Raw genomic sequence first — 18,580 nt, forward strand, 5'->3', positions numbered from 1 at the left:
ACCTTTGTACGAAGCGGCATAGAGGTACCCCTTTGTGAAACTTGGTTAAAGCATATGTATTGCGGTGATAATCCAGGTAGTCCAAGCTAATTAGGACAAGGTGCGAGCACTATTGGTACACTATGCATGAGGCTTGCAACTTATAAGATATAATTTACATGATGCATATGCTTTATTACTACCGTTGACAAAATTGTTTCATGTTTTCAAAATCAAAGCTCTAGGACAAATATAGCAATCGATGCTTTTCCTCTATGAGGACCATTCTTTTACTTTCAATGTTGAGTCAGTTCACCTATTTCTCTCCACCTCAAGAAGCAAACACTTGTGTGAACTGTGCATTGATTCCTACATACTTGCTTATTGCACTTATTATGTTACTCTATGTTGACAATATCCATGAGATATACATGTTACAAGTTGAAAGCAACCGCTGAAACTTAATCTTCTTTTGTGTTGCTTCAATGCCTTTACTTTGAATTATTGCTTTATGAGTTAACTCTTATGCAAGACTTATTGATGCTTGTCTTGAAGTGCTATTCATGAAAAGTCTTTGCTTTATGATTCACTTGTTTACTCATGTCATATCCATTGTTTTGATCGCTGCATTCACTACATATGTCTGTACAAATAGTATGATCAAGTTTATGATGGCATGTCACTCCGGAAATTATCTTTGTTATCGTTTTACCCGCTCGGGACGAGCGGAACTAAGCTTGGGGATGCTGATACGTCTCCAACGTATCGATAATTTCTTGTGTTCCATGCCACATTATTGATGTTATCTACATGTTTTATGCACACTTTATGTCATATTCGTGCATTTTACGGAACTAACCTATTAACAAGATGCCGAAGTGCCGGTTCATGTTTTCTGCTGTTTTTGGTTTCAGAAATCCTAGTAACGAAATATTCTCGGAATCGGACGAAATCAACGCCCGGAGTTCCTATTTTACCCGAAGCATCCAGAACACACGAGAACCACCAGAGAAGGGAGGCAGGGCCACCAAACCCTACCCCGGCGCGGCCAAGGGGGCGCGCCCCCTAGGGTGTGGACCCCCTTCGACCTTCCTGCGCCGCCTCTCCGCCTATAAAAGCCCCTGGATCAGAAAACCCGATACCAATTGACGAAACCCACGAAACCCGCCGGAGCCGCCGCTATCGCGAAGCCAAGATCCGGGGGACAGGATCTCTGTTCCGGCACCCTGCCGGAGCGGGGAAGTGCCCCGGAAGGCTTCTCCATCGACACCGCTGCCATCTCCACCGCCATCTTCATCACCGCTGCTGCTCCCATGAGGAGGAGTAGTTCTCCATCGAGGCTCGGGGCTGTACCGGTAGCTATGTGGTTCATCTCTCTCCTATGTAGTTCAATACAATAATCTCATGAGCTGCCTTACATGATTGAGATTCATATGATGATGCTTGTAATCTAGATGTCATTATGCTAGTCAAGTGAGTTTTACCTATGTGATCTCCGGAGACTCCTAGTCCCACGTGTGTAAAGGTGACAGTGTGTGCACCGTGTGGGTCTCTTAGGCTAGATTTCACAGAATACTTACTCATTGAATGGCATAGTGAGGTGCTTATTTATATCTCTTTAAGATTGCAGCATGTTGTATCACAATTTATCCATGTGCTACTCTAGTGATTTGTTATTAAAGTAGTTTATTCCTCCTGCATGTGTGCAAAGGTGACAGATGCGTGCACCGTGTTAGTACTTGGTTTATGCTATGATCATGATCTCTTGTAGATTATGGAGTTAACTATTGCTATGATAATATTGATGTGATCTATTCCTCCTACATATGCATGAAGGTGACAGTGTGCATGCTATGCTAGTACTTGGTTTAGTCTCGTTGATCTATCTTACACTAAAGGTTACTTAAACATGAGCATTATTGTGGAGCTTGTTAACTCCGGCATTGAGGGTTCGTGTAATCCTACGCAATGTGTTCATCATCCAACAAAAGTGTAGAGTATGCATTTATCTATTCTGTTATGTGATCAATGTTGAGAGTGTCCACTAGTGAAAGTGTAATCCCTAGGCCTTGTTCCTAAATACTGCTGAGTTACTACTCGCTTGTTTACTCGTTTTCTTGCGTTACTACTCGCTCGCAATACCACCACCATCAACTACACGCCAAGCACTTTTCCGGCACCGTTGCTACTGCTCATACTTATTTATACCACCTGTATTTCACTATCTCTTCGCCGAACTAGTGCACCTATTAGGTGTGTTGGGGACACAAGAGACTTCTTGCTTTGTGGTTGCGGGGTTGCATGAGAGGGATATCTTTGACCTCTTCCTCCCTGAGTTCGATAAACCTTGGGTATCCACTTAAGGGAAACTTGCTGCTGTTCTACAAACCTCTGCTCTTGGAGGCCCAACACTGTCTACAAGAATAGAAGCTCCCGTAGACATCAAAGCTCACTTCACCATGTTATCTTTATGCAATCTTTGATCCTCAATATAGTTTGACTTCCTTCAAGTATTCATCATTGGATATGTGCACTTGATTCCACTCAAATTATGAGAAGTGCACACTTTGGGGAGGAACTCACATTATATTGGCCTTCTAAATTTTTCACCCATTTTGACAATCGATGCCAATGGGGGAGAAGTTTAGAGGGTTTAAGGGAATGGTTTTATACTTAAGTTTGATTTGTGTGCTTAAGTGTTTTGCCTCTCATGCATTCCATATTTATATGTCTTGCATGGTTGTATATATATAGTAGAAACTATCCCAAAGGTTAATCTTGACAATATATGCAATGAATTCATGTTCATCACACGTGCATACATTGTGGGGGAGTTTTCTCTATATATATTGGTTCTACTCACATCTCTTGCATTTGTTGTAGTTGTGTGAGTAGAGCCGGTTTTGATATGGGCTAGTAGCTTTGTGTTACTTGACCATATCAAATACAACCTCTTGTATACAACTTATTCTCGTATAAGTTGCGTACTTGTTTCTAATATTCATTATATAAACCCTCTTATTGTGGTTGTCATCAATTACCAAAACGGGGGAGATTGTAAGGGTACATTGCCCCTATGTGTGGTTTTGGTAATTAATGACAACCCCTATGGACTAATGTTTTCATTAAGTTTATATGAAGGAATATTCCATAGGTACTACTTGTACTCCATGTGTTGGATTCAAGTATGGATGCCATGAAGATAAAGGTATATCTTGTGTATTGGCATCAAGATCATCGGTATGAAGTTACATATGTGATATGATCAAGAAGAAAAAATGAAGATGGAGTTCTTATGTGGAACTCAATATTAGCCATGCTCTATCTTATGTGAGTATGAGAAGATACAAGGATTGAGTTGGGCAAGTTCAAGATGAGCATCTCAAGTGGATCACATGCTTGAAGCTTGCCGTCCATTTGGTGATAATGGACATGTGAAGATGTGCATCAATGGAGCTTTCCCATCATAGTGTATGGGGGAGCATTTGTGAGTCTTCACGAAGCAACATTGATCAAGTGTGGCATTCCGGCTTGTATGGAGCTTGAAGAGCTATCATCAAGATCAAGCGGGATGCGCAAGGCAAAGGTATGACCTTGATAGGTTTTCCTTTTACCGGTCTCAAGGTGGATGTTGGGAGACCGGATTATAGGATAGATAGCCGCACTATTAAGAGGGGCTTTCGATTGAGTAACTTGATCACATCGTCTTAGGGAGCTCAACCCCTTGCATACTTTGCATATCCTTATTGCTTCTTGGTGTTTCTCTATGTGAGGTTCTTGAGCTTGTTGCTAGCTTTACAACAAGCCCAAGTTCATCGAAAACGGAGTTCGCATGCATCTTCTATTGCGTTTTCGAGGTTGGGTGATTTTACCGGTTATTCATGATATAAGGTTCTACCCTTTTATATTCATGATAAAATCCCCTCCTACAATTTCTTGATTTTGCACTTTCTATTGGATGACATTTGTTAATATCTTTCCAACGGAATTTGTTTCATGTCAATCGGAGTTCGGGAGCAATAGTTATTAAAGAAAAGGTAAAAGAAGAAAAAGAAAAAGAAAAGAAAAAAAGGGGGAAGGCCCCGGTTGCCGCCCGGCCTGCCGGCCCGCACGCCGGCCCACCCGGTCGACCGGGCGGCCACCGGCCCACGCGCCAGCCTGGCCCAGCTCCCCTCCGGTCAGACCGGACTTTAACCGGGCCGCCGCCTCCCCCGGCCCACGAGCCGGTTCTCCTACCGGGCCGCCCGGCTGGCACCCCGGCCCAGCCGGATTTCGGACCGGACCGCGCGCCCACAGCCTTATCCGCCGCCCACGCGCGCTGCGTGCCTCGCCCAGCTGCTGGTCCGGCTGGGCCGGACCCCAGACCGGCCTGGCCGGCCACAGCTCCGGTCAACCGGCTGGGCCGCCGGCTGGGGCACGTTTTTGGGCCGTTTTTTGTGCGATTTTCACTCGGTTTTTCCCCCAACGGTTATTTTTCTTCTTGGACTATAAATAGGCCTTCTTCCACCTTTAGACCTTAGTTCTTCCCATTCTCTCACCTCCATTGTTGCTATTTGAAGAACTTGCTCTCCCCCTTGATTCCTCCAACCATTCTTGCTCATATTTGAGGATTTGAGAGAGGAGATCTAGATCTACACTTCCACCGATCCATTTCTTCTCTAAGTGAGGGAATCTCTTGGGATCTAGATCTTGGAGTCTTTGGTTGACTTTCCCCCTTGTTCTTCCTCTCCAATCTCATCCTAGCATTCGTTGCTTTGGTGGGATTTGAGTGTGAAGGACTTGAACACCTTCGGTGTTCTTGCTTTGCATCATTGCATAGTGTTCAGCTCTCCACCACGATTTGTTCGAGTGAGAGACCGTGAGCTTGTTACTCTTGGAGGGTGACCTCCTAGTCGGCTTGGTTGGTGTCCCGGTGATCTCTTCGTGGAAGATTGTGAAGGGGCCCGGGCTTCTCCTTCGTGGAGCTTGTGAAGTGGTTGTGGAGCTTGCCATCTCCGGAGCGGAGGAAAAGCTAACCATAAGGAAAGGGCCATTATCCTTCGTGGGTGTGGTTCGGAGAATAGGGTGAGCCTTCGTGGCGCGGGAATCCTTCGTGGGACCTCCACTCCTCCAAACGTGACGTACCTTATTGCAAAGCAAGGGAACACGGGAATACATCCTCGTCTCCGCGTGCCTCGGTTATTTCTATACCCGAGCTCTCTTTCCTTGTGATAGCCATCGTGCTTGAAGTACATATATCTTGCTATCACTTGTGCTACATATATCTTGTGCCTATCTTGCTTAGCTCTAGTTGCTATTGTTACATTTAGTTGAGCTTAGCATATTTAGTGTTTGTGCTTGTAAACTAAACGATAGTTTAATTCCGCATTCTTACAAGACAAATCCGCAAGAGTTTGTAATTGCCTATTCACCCCCCCCTCTAGGCGACATCTCGATCTTTCACTTATGCTATTACATGACCAATCTCATCCAATCCCTACCATCCCCTTCAGCCTACAGCGCGGGAATTACTCACACATGGATGGGGGAAACATGACTGGTCAATGGAGAGGCGTCGGTAGTGAGGATGGAGATGGTCTCCTCCAATTCCCCGTCCCGACGGAGTTCCAGAACGGAGTTTCTGGTCCCGAGACGGAGTTTCGCGATGGCGGCGGTGTTCTGGATGTCTTCTGGCGATTTTGTCTGACCCCCCATGCGTTTTTAGGTCGAAGACGTTAAGTAGTCCAGAGGGGGGCGTCGGAGGCCGGCCGAGGGGGCCTCACCATAGGGCGGCGCGCCCCCTCCTAGGCCGCGCCGGCCCATGGTGTGGGGGTCGTGGGCCCCCCTGGCCTGCCCTTCTGGCTCCGTGAATCTTCTGGAAAAATAAGCCCTTTGACATTAATACCGGGGATTTTCCTGAAAGTTGAATTTCTGCACAAAAACGAGACACCAGAACAATTCTACTGAAAACAGCGTTAGTCCGTGTTAGTTGTATCCAAAATACACAAATTAGAGGCAAAACAATAGCAAAAGTGTTCGGGAAAGTAGATACGTTTTGGACGTATCAACGACCACGAGGACAACTCTTCTCGCGACGGGAAGAGGAAGGAGTGGGACCACCATTACGTCCCCATGGACCACGCACGGTGGCTCGTTAGTCCCCTGGTCGGATGTCAACCTTCATGAGGCTTGGCTCCTCAACTCGCGGCGGGTGCTGGCGCCACGCGAGCGGCCCGACGAGCTCTGCCACAAAGGCTTCATCCTCTCACTCGATATGCACGGCCATCCAACGTTCTCCATCGGCTTCCACAACTGGCACTCCTTCGGGTCGTGGGAACTCAACCCGCGCCACCAAGCAGGATACTTCGGCGACGTGGGCTTCTTCAACCGGGAGATGGGAGTCGGCATGGACGACGACGAGGAGGACAAAGACGGCAATCATGATGACTACCTCTTCGACACAACGACGGGGCGCCTGCTCTGCTCCTCGGCGTTAACCCGGAGGTCTAGCCATAGTACCTCACGAAGGAAGAGGCGGTACAATTTGCCATCGCCTAGAGCCACCTAGACGAGATTGTCTAGTGGTACGGTCTCTTCATCCAGCTATGGGACTCCACGTTGTCTCAGGGGAGGTCAGTGACCCCTCCAGTCACCCCTGGGCGTAGCTAGGCGCGCGCTTCACCACCGCCTCCCGCGCCTACGCAGCCGCCACCACCCCCTCCAGCACCAACGCCGCCGCTGCCATAGCCGGTTTCGTACTAGCCATGATTGTGGGCGCCTCCGGTCTTCATCGGCACCAACGATGAGGAGTGGGCGCCCATGGCGCAAACCCTAGCTTGGGTTTTGTTGTTTTTTTCTTTCTTTTCGGCACTATGTAAACTACTTTTCTATTATTTAAAAATATTACTGAAAAACAAATGAAGATTCAAACCCTGAGTAGTGTTGAGACAGAAAGGAGCCATCCCCACCCGCGGACGCAAGTAGACGCAGATGATGCGAGCCGGAGCCGTCCCGTGCGTGAGCGTGAGGTCAAAAGCTGGAGCTGCCCGAGAAGTTTAGCTGGCAATGTGGCTAAACAAAAAGCGCGGACCGCCCAGTTCCCAGCGCAGGTAGGTACGTAGAGAAACGCGGTAGAGTTGCGCCGCTCCTACCGTCGTACGTAAGAGCATCTCCACTCGTCCCCTCTACGAGGGCCCCGGCGAGCGTTTTTTCCATCCGGACGGTGTAATTCGGCCCAGTCGCGCCCCCGGTTCCTCGTTTTCGTCCGGATTTGGGCCTAAATTCATCCGGCGATCCCACGTCATCCCCGGCCCCCCGGGGAGCGCTCGGGGACTCCGGACGAAACGAAAGCGCGCGTGGCCCCAACTTGTCGGCGACAATGGCCTCCGATCTACGGCAAAACCCTCGTCTTCCCGATCTACGGCAATACCCTCGTCGAACGAAAGCTTTGAACTCTCAAGTGGTGCAACATAGATAGATTATATATATTTCGAATATAATTCGAATAAACATAAAAATTACATATAAAAACTTTAAAACTAACTTAAACTACTACTTCTTCTTAGAAGGCCCCGCCTCATCGTCGTCGCGGCGACGCTTCCGGCTCGTCACCTCCTCGTCGGAGGAAGTTGACTCCTCCTCCTCGTCAGTGTCCTCAGCCTCTTCGTCGTCCTCCTCCTTTTCCTCGGCCTCTTCCTCCTCCTTTTCCTCGGCCTCTTCCTCGGCCTGCTCCTTGGCCTCTTCGGCCTCCTCCTCGTCCTCCTCGTCGTCGTCCTCGCTGGCCGGCGGAGGGGAATCGTCGCTGCTGGACGATGCAGCTTTATCCCACCAATGTCGTCATCCATGCGGCTTCCCCTCGCTGTCGGTGTCCGATGGCCAAGAGAGATCGCTCATGGTTGAATGTCCGACGGAGGATGGTGACGGAGGATGGTGACGAGAGAACAGATGAATGGGCGTCGGCCATCGGAAACCGTATATGTAGGTCTCTCGATGAAAGAGAGCGGCGGTTGCTCTTCCGCGGAGTTCGTGCTCCATTACGGCGGTTCTCGCATCGAGGCCACTTCGACCGTTCCCGACGAGTCGTTTCGGCTCTCCAGTCCACTTCGCGACGGTTCAATGCGTCGAGGGAACTCCGACGATTGCCCTTCCCGGTGACTGCGCCGTCGCTATGCACGCGATGGGTGCGCGTCCATGGACTCGTGGCTGGAAAAATGGGCCTCCCCAGGCCAAAAACTTCATCCATCCGGCGCTAAATAACGCCGGATTTTGGCCTGGGGAGCCCAACGGCTGGGGATGCTCTAAGTTGCGTGCAGGAGCGATGGGCGGGAGACGACGGAGGAAACAAATGAATAGAGACGACACGTCGATCGGCGGGAAGGTAGCGAGCAAAGCAAAGCTAGGTACGAGTAGTACGGATGAAAGGCGAGCGGGCCGGGGCGGTTGGGCGGGCAAGTGGCGGTGGCAGCGGCGAGGGTCCGGCGAGGCATGCGTCAGCTTTAGTACTGACTGTAGCGACCGAGCGGCGGGTGGGGGGCTCTCTCTCGCTCGCTCGGCAACAGGTGGACGCAGAGCAGGTCAGGGCGTCCTCTACCTCGGGAAGGTGGCGATGGACGGGCGGTCGGCCACCCTGTACGCAGCTCCAGATGGGGCTCTCCTCCTCCCTCCCGCCACGCCAGGTACTGTGTCTGTACCTTCCAGGCTCCGTATGGCCCGGTCAAATACAACAGCGTACCACACTGCCTCATCCATGGACCCACCGACTTGGATCCCCTGCGTCTGCGTGCGTACCCGCCGCTTCCACTTGGCCCGGCCCGGCCCGATTGCAGATCCACGTCGTCGCTGCAGTACCCGCTAGTCTCATCAGCGCTCATTCCAAAGAAGAAGAAGAGCGCTACTACTAGGCGCGTGACTCTACTCGACTCGACACACTCCGGTGTCCGCCATGTGAGTGAGTTTGGGCTAGCTAGCTACTAGCTCCCGGTCACCAAGGTCGTTTCTCTCGTCACAACTCACAACCCTCTTTCGCCAACCGCCAATGATTAAAGAAACAGATTGGGCCAAACCGCGAAATAGATACGGTGCCGGTAAGTGGAACGGTCAAAGATGGAACATGCCTCCACACTCGAGTGAACAGACACCATACTGCACCGCCAGGAGCTCCTTGACCCTAAGAACCAACAGCTGGATACAAGACATTAACACGTCATCTATATCTAGCTTTTTACTAATATGTATATACTGGTTTACCAAAAATAATATAACTATAAATTTGATCAACAAAATATAAGATATAGTACAAAAATTATACCGTTGGATTCATATTTGAAAGAAGTTTTCTCTACTACTTAAAAAAAAAGGAACGTGTTCCCCCTTCTCCCCCTACTTTCGTCGTCCTTTTGGTCGTCCTACATATTTTTAATATGACGATTCTGGCCTCCCTCCTCTCCTCAAAAAATTCATCACGCACCATCAATCCAGGACAAAAGGAAAGGAAACTCCATTATTTCTGCATCATTCCAGGACAACAGGAAAATGAAACTCCATTAACGCACCATTATTTCTGCAACTCTACCACACCATTATTTCAGCATCTCTACCGCACGATCATTTGAAGGAAACTACACACAATTTCAGGGCAATAGCAAAGGAAACCGTAGCATTACAGAAACAAAGGAAACTCCATCATGGCCTGATCTCGCACCATCACAGAACAAAGGAAACTTCATCATTTCGATATCAGCCATATCGGTACTTGCCAGAAATAATAGAATCCCTTCAGATTGGTACCCTGAAGCATGGCTGGACGACTCCTGGTGCTCATTTCGTGATCAACCATATTGGTACTTGCCTCAAAAAATAGAATCCCTTCAGATTGGTATCCTGAAGAATGGTTGGGTGATTTCTAGTCGTGTATATAAAGGGGTACCCTCAACCATTGTTATGCGAGAGATCTCCTGGAATCATCAGGGATAGTGAAGGTATGTAACCACACCTCTAAGTTGTTTCCCCATCATTTGAAAATCTGCAGTAATTTGAAAATCTGCAGTAATTTGAAGTTGTTGTTTCATACCTTGCCCGATAGTATTTCTTATTTGTATGTATAATCATGCAGATCATCAAGGAGAGTTTACAACCTTTGTTGGGAGCATGAGGGAGAGTGGAGGTACGTAATCACACCTCTAAGCTGTATGCACTTTTTTAATTGGTTGTCTCTGCCTCCCCACTTGTTGGAAGAACTTTCCCATCATGTGAGATCTGCAGTAATCATGGTTTGAAGAAATCATTATAGGATATGTCAGGTCATAATGTTTTAATAGGAGACTTGAGGTTTCTAATAGTTCACTAATTGTTCATATCATAACAATAGAATCAATCTTGAATTCCCCATATGTTTAGTTCCCTGTATATGCAGTTTGGTTAGTATCAATCCAAAGTTTGTGCTATAAAATACATAGATTTTTTCTATAACAAAATCAAATTGGTCACAGTAAACATGATATATTCCTGAAGCTACGAGTGTTTGTGGCATGCCACAGAGTCCATGCTTGTGCAACTAAGAGCTTCGCTCGGGTAGAAGCAGCTAGCAACGATTTGTGTGTTGAAGGTCAAACGTAAAAAGTGATGGCAATGGTATGGACATATGCTCGTTAATTTTTTATGGGACTTAGTTACACGTTTATGAATTTCCCGTATGATTAAAGTTGGATCCCTTTTATTTAGAGCATCATTTGATTTAATATTAGTTTCTTCTTGCCATTAATGTGGGTGTTCGCCAACTGAGGAGTACCAGCAACTGGCCCATCCGAGCTCTATTGCATGCCCATCAAGGTAATAGACTTATAGGTTAAAGGCAAAATTTGATACTACGATGATCTCTTCATAAATGTTACCTGAGTTTCGTTAATTATTTACCAGTTCAGTCAGAAGATGCATTTTAATAATTCATTGTGTAGTTTGATTTGAAGAAACATACATAAGAGAAACAATATATTTAATTTAGTTGGGATTTAGTGACATGCTTACTGATTGGGAAATCTGATTACGCAGATTGCAAATGCTATGTGCCGTGCTGCAAAGGCCAATGAAAAAAACTCCCAGTGATTTTTTATGCAGCCCTACGTCTGAAATTGGTCCTAAGTTTACTCTTTTATTAGTTCAGACATGAGATCTCATAATACATGCTTTATTCCGGGTAGACGTGTTTGGTTCTTGGAACTTTCATGTCCTGTATGTATGTATTCCGGGTAGACGAGAACTTTCCTGGAACTTTTATGTGCACAAATTTGTTATTTTTTGTCCATATCGTTTATGTAATTAGAATATTTAGATACATACCTCAAAAAGAAAATATTTAGATACGTTGCCATTGCTTATGGGGTGCATACTAAACCAAGGTATTTTGCTGCATTATTCTTGTGAATTGCCTTCCAAGTAATCGTTCTTCTGTTTGTGGGAGTGGTGTAGCCAGGAGCATATGCTCCCGGTTTTTAAACTTCATTTTAAATACACTTTCAAATGTTGAAAAATTCGAACACAAAATTAAGTGGGTACATCTCAAAAGTGTACACGTTCAAAAAGTGGTTCCCCAGAAAACCCACATTTTGAGTGTCATCTCTAAAAAGGACAAAATTTGTTTTAGAAAAAGGTTGTGCACGAGACGTTTTGTTTATCTTTTTCACACAAGTCACAAAAAATATTAGTTTTTCACAAAACTTGATGTGCGCACATAAAATGTCTATACATAAACGACACAATTGTATTTGATTTTTTTTGACATTATTTCAAAATGTTTTTTCCGGTGGCGATCATATGCTCCCATGTGCCGAATTGAATTTATGTTCATTCTACTTATTTGATTGTACCTTCTCAGTATCATTGCTTGCAGAATTACTATTTTAGCATCTCTATATTGACATTATTGCATAGCTGGTTGTACCATGTTCATCCCCCGGCTGTTTCATCGTGGAGCACGCCACCCTACTCCTAGCGCCATATAAAAGAGACCACTGCGCCATCATAGGATCCAGCCCTTGGGAGTATGTGCGACGTGATGTTCGTGTGGCTCGACCTGGAGATGAGCGGCGTAATGAGACGCTTGGAGCTGCGGGTGGTATTATTACTTATTTGAGTTCATACTCCATGTATTTAAGTTACATGAAATACACAAATACTATGTGCAGCTCCCCACGCGGCTCAAGCCGGCTGCGGTGGTACTATTACTTATTTGAGTTCATACTCAGTGTAGTTTAACTTAGATGCATTTAAGGGCATGTGCAATGGTTGATAAGATTGTCTTATCTTAATCCTGCCACGTAATTTAGATATAACAATAAAACATGATGTACAATGAGTTATTTTTTAGTCGTATCTTTAGTAACGAGACATCCTAAATTTGTGGTGAGAGAGATTGTGCTAAGAGATCTCTTAGCTAAGAGAAGCCAAAGTCTTTTTTATCTTTCTCTTTCTTCCACCTCAGTGTTTATCCTACGTGACACTGCTGAGATATCACCATTGTACATGCCCTAAGCTTTACATAAAATACACAATATATAGGTGCAATCAGTTTCTTGCCTTTTATCTGTTTAACTACCAAATTTTAAATAAAAAATATTTGTGAAGATGTTGGGTGCTTGGGTTTTGGGAGGTTGGTTGAAACTAATGCTAGAAAGAACGTCAGATTCTTGTCATCCCACATGTCGAAAACAAGAAAAAAAAACTCTGATGAAAGCAAAAAAGAAGAGGCATCCTTTCAATACCTACACCAAGAACATCGTCTGGAAGGAGATCTTTCCATTGTAGGTGAGATACTTCGCACTTGTATTTATAGTAATCACTATGCTATTATTTTTAAATTTATATGTAGATCAGCTCCATTGTGGTAATCATGTTAGTACCCAAATCAGCTCGGTTGTGGTAATCACATTAGGTTCTGCTGCCCTATAAATGGCCTAACCAGAGAATTATTTACATGAGAATAGAGACATGATTATAGTCCTTTGTTCAGCATGTATTAACACTAAATAGGAAATTACTATATGGAGCCTTCTTCTACTACGCACTTGAGTTACTGAAGGAAATTATTATATGCAGTCTTCTTCTACAACACACTTGAGGCATTACTCATCTACTTGCATGAATATTGTCATAAAACTGTAAAAAGACTACCAAAAAAGATCAGTAATTTTTTTGGAGTACCTGCTGTTGAACTGATCTCGCATGTGGTTCTATTTATCATTATCAGTTCCACCTCCAATCACGTAACAAGTCTGTCGCTAGGAGTGTCCATGGAGGATGAGAGTTGGCACTGCCGCGAATTTGCAGGAGGAGCATAACAAATAAGTTGATGCAGTAGTCGATGGAGAAAAGTATGTATGTAGGATTATTGTTAAGTCCACTGCAAATAATTAAGAGCATTATGTAAGATGATTATCAATGTATAAGTAGAGATGTAAGGAAGTCTCTTAAAATTCGCATGTTTATAGTCCACTCACAATAATATCAAATAGGGTAACCACAATTTCACCACCATTGGCTCTTCCATGAGAGATAAGGAATCTCCCAGCCCAAAGTTGCAAGGCACAATAACACATGGGAATCCCGTATTTTATCTATCTCCAGCAGCTCCCCTATATCATCTCCCCTATATCACATTCATACATATTTGAAAAATATTTCGTAACCAACTCGTGTAACTTCCATTAGAACAATTGAGGCATTGAACAACAATTTGACAGTAATTGGTCAACATCAAATTAGGCATCAATTACACACCAAAACTGTAGCAGGAATTGCTCCGCTACATGTCGCAATTGGACAACATCAAAGCCCTGGACACCCTCGCAAGTAGCAACACACTGGCGCAGGAGCAAGCTCTCAATCCCGTGCGCAGGAGGAAGCTCTCAATCCCGTGCGCGCGCTAGACACAGCTGCAGCGGCCGCCGCCAGACCTTGACCTCATCCCCACGCGAGCTACAGCTGCAGCGTGCACACCAGCCTCTCCCGGTCACCCCCTCGCGCCGGACTTGCCCCTTCTCGCTCCGCCCGACCCGTCCATGGTGACGTGGAGGAGCGCTCGCCGCGGCCTCCTATCCAAGGCCATCGCCGAGGGATGCCGTGCCATCGCCAATCCAACCCCTCCCTTCCCCTCTCCCCACCATGGCTTCCCACCTTGACCGATCTGGAGCTCGATTTGGAGGTCGATTTGGTCAAAATTATAGAAGAAGAAGGGCAGAGATGGAGATCCCGCAGAGATGTACCTGGTCGGGAGCAAGATGGCGGGAGGAAGCTTCCTCGAGCGAGCGTTTGCTCTCCTCGGCGGATTGGGGACGCCTCCAACGCCCCGACGTGTAGGGGGAAGAGGGTCTCGGTAGGGGAAGCAGATGTTTCGGGGCGGTGGTAGGGGTCCTCATCGGAGGCGTTTTTTCTCCTTCTCTCCACTATACAATATCCGTTTCAAAGAATAAAACCCACACGTATTTTAAGATAAATTTAGCTATAAAAATTGAGCAACAAAATCTTGATTATATTAATTAGTATCGTTGGATTCGTATTGAAAATCACTTTCTAATGATGTTAATTTATACAAGTAAATCTTGGTCAAATAAAAAACACGAAAAATAAGAACATCTTATTCTTTGAAATGGAGGGAATATTTGCTATCGGGAGAGGTATAAAGCCTCTGCTGGACTTTCTCTTACATCTTGAAAAACTAATTTGCAGAGGACCCAAGATCCATTGTATTCACGGGGGTGACTAAATTTATGATTTCACAATAATTTGTGAACACAAATATCAAAGGAACAACATGCAATAGTGACTCCATTCTTTATGCAGCTTGCAACAAATCTGACATGTCGTTACGAGGTTGTATTACATTTATGCACCGCACCCGTGGCAACGCACGGGCATTTGTACTAGTCAATGGTATAATTTTTGTGATATATACCTTATATTATTTTCCGTCGCATACGATGCCACCACATTTCAGACTGTCAACAAACAGATGTACGTTCAACAGGTCTTCACAACGGTAAAGTTCTATCATGTAGTGCACGTAGCTCACATTATTGCTATTCACGTGCTTGGAAAAGATATAATAGCTGAGATAGTTAGAGCGGTGTATCCTCTCAATATGTATTTAAATCTATTTGAAGATACCCGTGCTGTCTAGCAGCTGTATAATAAAATAAAGTCCGAAATTAGTTCATCTAAGTGTTAACTAGTTCGTGGCAAGCAGGACGCACTAGTAGGAAAACCCTTATAGGCGATGCTTAGTTCTGTGGCGCACCGTTTAAAATGCGCCACAGAAAGTTATTTTGTGGCGCACCAGACACGGTGCGCCACAGAAATAGCTTAATTTTGTGGCGCACCGGGGATCCATGCGCCACAGAAATTTGGTGGGGCCAACCCCAATCATTGGTTTCACTATTTCGTGGCGCACGGGATCACGTGCGCCACGTAAATAAGACATTCGTGGCGCATCGGCTCGCTGCGCCACCGAATTAAGACTTTCTGTGGCGCATTGTTCCTGGTGCGCCACCGAACTAAGACTTACTGTGGCGCACGTGGGATGGTGCGCCACAGAAAGCCTTATTTCTGTGGCGCACATGAGTTCCATGCAACTCCACCCCCCCCCCAGTGGATCGCCTTTTTAACCTCTCGTAAAAAATAAAAAAAATAGATAAAAATTTCAAAAAATAAATCCCTTCAAGATGCCTATGTATTATGTCATCTTTTACCACTGAGAATTAACAAACAATAATTTCGACTTTTTTTGCAAAATTGCGTGGGAAAATCATCAAAGCTGGATTTATGGTTGCATACGAACTCGAAAAAAAACGCATAATATATCAAAATGTTCCCACGAAAAATCTTTAGAATCCCAAAATTCGAAAAGAGTAAAAAGTTACGGCCAGTTAAAGATTTTTTGCTGCAAAATACAAAAAAAAAGAAAAAAAATTATGTGGCGCACCTGCTGCCCATGCGCCACAGAAATAACGTTCGAAATTTGAAATTTCTGGCGCCCACTTCTCCTTCTCTCCCCCATTTCTCCACTTCTCCCCTTCTCCCATTCTCCACTTCTCCCCTTCTCCTCCTCTCTTCCTCTCTTCCTCTCCTCCACTTCCCCACTTCTCCTCCTCTCCTCTTCTCCTCTTCTCTTCCTCTCCTCCACTTCTCCTCTCTCCTCTCCTACTCCGGCGACCAACAACTCCGACGAACTACTCCGGCGAACTACTCCGGCGACCTACTACGGCGACCACGACCAACACCTCCTCCGGCGACCACCTCCTCCTCTACCACCACCACCACCACCACCACCACCTCCTCCTCCTCCTCCGGCGACCACCTCCTCCTCTACCACCACCACCACCACCACCACCACCACCACCACCTCCTCCTCCTCCTCCTCCTCTACCACCACCACCACCACCACCACCACCACCACCACCACCACCACCTCCACCTCCTCCTATTTCACCACCACCACCACCTCCTCCGGCCGGCCTCATCCTCCACCCACCCACCCCACCCACCTCCGGCGACCTTCCAGAAAAATTTAAAAAAAAATTCGGCGGCCCCAGATCTAGATCTAGATCTAGATCCGGCCGCCACTTTTTTGAAATTTTAAAAAAAATTCCGTGGCGCACCGGCGGTGGTGCGCCACGAAATAAGACTTCCTGTTTACGTGGCGCACCACCGTTCGGTGCGCCACGTAAATAAGCTTACGTGGCGCATTGGCTGGTGCGCCACAGAATCCTTATTTTTGTGGCGAGAATTCTGTGGCGCACCACCCATGCGCCACAGAATGTGTTTTTGGTGCGCCACTGATGAGGCTTTTCCTACTAGTGACGTTTGGGCTGCTCCAGGTCATGTGTTCGAAACCCACCAAAAAAGCTACTTTATTTTAATTGTTTCTATATTTTGATAGGTGGGACCTGCACGTAAGAAAGCAACAAGTTCACATTTGCGATAGAAAAAAATACAGGGTGTTTTTTGCAGAAATTACAATGCCACATGTTCACTCTTGATTGGTCGTTGACCTATTTGCTCGTTCGGTGCAAGTTGTGGTACTCCCGATGCTCGTTTTACAAGTTGTGGCACTAAACTGCACATCTAGTTCAAGTTGTTATACCAAAAACGTATATGGCTCTTCTTTTTTCTCCAAACCTTTAAGGGCATTGGGCAAAACCAAATGGATCAGGACTATTTCGTATTGCTCCGCGCGGATAGAAATTACAAAACCAATGCAAATGAAGCGAGCTATTCATAAGAATCCATTTCAGGCCTAAATTAAGAATTGAAATACGTCGGCGCAGAAAGCAACAACGTTCACACACGCCCCCCTCTTCTCCTGCCGGGTCCTATCCGTTAATGGCACACAAGGCACATCCTCTCCCGCCAACCGTACTCGAGGCCGCCGTACATGTCGTACTCATAATCATGGACATGGCGCTTGGGCACATCCAGGCCGTCGGTGACGCCTCTTCAACTAGCTCGACCACCTACCAGATCGCAACGGCTCCCTCGCTATGACGGCCGCTCGCCCACTTTACCGGCGGGTACGCCATGTCCCGGCCAGCACGTCCATGCACACGTATGGCGGTGCCTGCCGCCACCGGCGTTGGAGGCAGCCTCCACGTCGACCTGCCGCCGCGTCGTGGGGCGGCATGGCCCACCACGCAAACGGCGGCCTGACGGCGAGCACGGCCGGCTAACGTGCCGCCACAGCCCCTGGCGGCGGGGCCCTGCCGCCACAGCCCCTGGCGGCAACCGCCACGTGTCGGCTGGGGGCCCTACCGCCACCCAACAGGTGGTCCTTTTTGCCAATTTTGCTCAGAGGTGGTCCTTTTTATCAATGAATTGGGGCAGGTGGTCTCTTTTGGCAAAATTTCCAGCTCAAGATGTCCTAAACCATTTTTGGGAGGCCAAAAGCAGATTAAAGTTTAGGGAAATGCCATCTAGGTCAAACAATTCCACCGGCAGGCCAGCCGTGGTGTGCAGGCAGGCGCGTGGCAACGGATCGATCGAAGAGATGAACATCATGGATGCATTTCATGCCGCTCCAGCGATGACCAGTGCTGTGCACGTACGGCCGGCCTGTCTCTGCTCAAGGCGCAGCGGCGTTCGCGGAGGTGGCCGCTGGCGACGGTGACTGGCTCTGCCTGCCTCGCTGCTGATCAGCTCCTGCGGTCCGTACGAAGGTACTGTGCGTGACGGTGCGGCATGGACGACTTCCGTGTCTCTCCTGGATCCATTTCTTGCATCGCGCCAGGGCCTCCGATATGGCAAAGATACCAGGACCGTACGTGCGCCCGCCCGCGAAAAGATCGGACATGGCACGTACAGGGCGACCTGTGCATGCGTGCGTTGCTGTGGAGCACACGTGATCCGGGTCAGACAATATATAGGCACGCGTACATACGCATGCGTTCAAACACGCAACAGTGGTGCCTGGTACGGCCTCTCGTGTTCGCATGCAGTTATTTATTTGGCGCCACTAGTCCCCATGAGTGAGTGTTTCAACTGTTGAACACCTGACGGAAGATTATGCCCAACGCTGATGCGTGCGGTGTTTCCACGCAATAGCGACAACTGTTGCAAGGAAAGGAACGTCCGTACCAAT

The sequence above is a fragment of the Lolium rigidum genome, chromosome 6 (genome assembly GCF_022539505.1).
Source record: "Lolium rigidum isolate FL_2022 chromosome 6, APGP_CSIRO_Lrig_0.1, whole genome shotgun sequence".
Lineage (NCBI taxonomy): Eukaryota > Viridiplantae > Streptophyta > Magnoliopsida > Poales > Poaceae > Lolium > Lolium rigidum.